The sequence below is a fragment of the Panthera leo genome, chromosome A1 (genome assembly GCF_018350215.1).
Source record: "Panthera leo isolate Ple1 chromosome A1, P.leo_Ple1_pat1.1, whole genome shotgun sequence".
NCBI lineage: Eukaryota > Metazoa > Chordata > Mammalia > Carnivora > Felidae > Panthera > Panthera leo.
The window spans coordinates 4,650,249-4,653,008 of NC_056679.1; positions in this window are offsets into that span (position 1 = coordinate 4,650,249).

The window sequence follows — 2,760 nt, forward strand, 5'->3', positions numbered from 1 at the left end:
ATATGTATGTGAATTTCCCTTCAAGAGTATTCGGCAAGTTTTTACTGCACATGCCTTCTCATGATGGTCATATTTCCCATTAATGGTGCTGTAATACTGTCGGTCACATAACTAGCCGTCTTCTCCTTCTCAACGCTGTAAAATCCAGTGAAAACTGATGTCAAAAGAATGCATGAATGCATCACTGAAATTACTATCAAAACACTTGCTCAAAGAGGGAGGGAGGCTGGGATGAAAGCGTGTGGTAGACGTGAATCTTAACAACAAAGCTGGAAATTATGGGCAGCCCGGTAGGGAGGACCTCAGGTGAAAAGAAAATCTGCCCTAATCTTGATACAGGTTTTTTTTTTTGAAGAGAAACAGAACCGGGGGACTAGAAAAATCAAAGATCTGGCCCCAACCTTGCTCCACATTAGTTCTGCGACTTTTGGCAAATAGTTTCGTCCCAGTTCTCAAACGTGAGTATTAAGGAGGGTTGACTGGGATCAGTCATCTTAATGCGTCTTCAGCAGAACATTCTATCATTACGAGACAGAGAAATGTACAAAGCTCCCTTGGAAATAGTCGGGAGAGAGGGTTGAGAACAAGGTCTCGGCGAGCACATTTCGAGACGCGTGAGCTATACAGAAGTAAATTAGTCTGAAAACTAAATGCACAAGCTGACAGCAGGAGAAAATGGAAAGTAATTTTTTTTTTTCTCCTTTCTAGAGCTCCTTGGTACCTCGGAGCGAACATAGCGTAATCTTCTTAACTGTTAATGCAGTGGGGAATACGGGTGTCACTTAGTGAAGAGGTTCAGTAAGGAAATTTAAAGATCATAAATCATAAGGAATTATCTTGTCAGAGGCATAGTGCTCCGATCAGACACTCCTAGCTTCCTTTTTTTAAAGAAAACTTTTAAATTCTAAAATAAAACAGTGATAGAGAAAAGCATTACAAAATATGGCTTTATGAAGTGTTATAAGGTGAACACTTGTGATCAGCACCCAGCTCAACAAACAGAACTTTGCTGGCCTGCTGGCCACACCAGAAACCCCTCACTGGGTCCTGTGCCCGTCACCCTCGGTTACCCTACTAGGCGCCCCTCTAGTATGTTAAAATTACTTTAACCTCCTGGTTTAATTGTTTTAAACTCCTGGTCTCTCAGGAGGCTGCGATGTCTGCTTCCCACTCTGACGCTAGCCGAGGTCGACGCTGAATGTCTACAGTGCTGTCTAACAAAACTTACAACGAAGGAAATGTTCCCAGTGATCCACTGTCCACAACGGAAGCCAGGAGCACCTGTGGCTGTTGAACACTTGAAACATGGCTAGTGTGACCGAGGAGCTAAAATTTTAATTTTACTTAATTTTACTTAATTAAAATTTAGATTTAGGGGCGCCTGGGTGGCTCAGTCGGTTAAGCGGCCGACTTCAGCTCAGGTCATGATCTCACGGTCTGTGAGTTCAAGCCCCGCATCGGGCTCTGTGCTGACAGCTCAGAGCCTGGAGCCCGTTTCAGATTCTGTGTCTCCCTCTCTCTCTCTGCCCCTCCCCTGTTCACGTTCTGTCTCTCTCTGTCTCAAAAATAAATAAACGTTAAAAAAAAAAATTAAAAAAAATTTAGATTTAAACAGCCACAGGTGGTTAGTAACTACCCTATTGGATGGCACAGGATACTGAAATTTCACTGGAATTTGTACAACGGTGACTGGCTTATCTTCATTTATTATACGAAGTGGTACAGTGTGTAGAGATCAAAGCAAGATAAACGCTTGTTTTTCTCCACTCTTCACAGATTTTTCGGGATAATGAATTGGTTCCCCATTCTCCTCTATCGGTGACCATTTGGGTTTTTTTTTTAAGTATCATTGTGAGTTCACGGATGTAAATATGAGTTTCAACCAACTGCAATTAACATTCATTGTACAATTCAAATTGTCCCATCTTTGTTCAGTGGGAACGTCCTCAAGCTGGCTCCAGAGTCCTTTTGACATTGCCCTGGTAATCTGGGACAGCTTCGGGGCCACCCGAAATGAGAAGCTGTTCGGGGTCATCGTTTTACACTTCTTAACTCACCCCTGGAGCAACCGTTCTTCCCAGAAGCTCCCATTTCTTTAAGAGGGAAAAGATATTTCAAGACCTCGGTGTGGATCCTAAGGATACTCTGTAACGGGCTTGGCCACTATTTCTAGGCCACATCAGTGAACAGAATTAGGAACTGTTTTATCTTTAAAAGATGAGGTATCGGGGCGCCTGGGTGGCTCAGTCGGTTAAGCGTCTGACTTCAGTTCAGGTCACGATCTCACGGTTCGTGGGTTTGAGCCCCGGGTCGGGCTCTGTGCTGACAGCTCAGAGCCCGGAGCCTGCTTCGGATTCTGTGTCTCCCTCTCTCTCTGCTCCTCCCCTGCTCATGCTCTGTCTCTCTCTGTCTCAAAAATAAATAAAACGTTAAAAAAATTTTCTTTTTTAAAGATGAGGTATCTCGTGAGTTTGTACTAGTATTTCCAATTCAAATTTAGGACCACATGGTTTTTGTTTTGTTTTTCAAACGAATACTCGTAGTCTCATAGATTTATGGTCAGTTAATTTTCAACAACAATGACAAGTCTATCTAATCAGGAAAGAATAGTCTTTTCAACAGATGGTGCTGGGAAAACTGGATAACCACCTGCAAAGGAATGAAGTTGCATACCTATCTCATACTATCTACAAAAATTATCTCAAATCGTAGACCTAAACATACAAGCCTAAGCTATAAAACTCCTAGAAGAAAACGTAG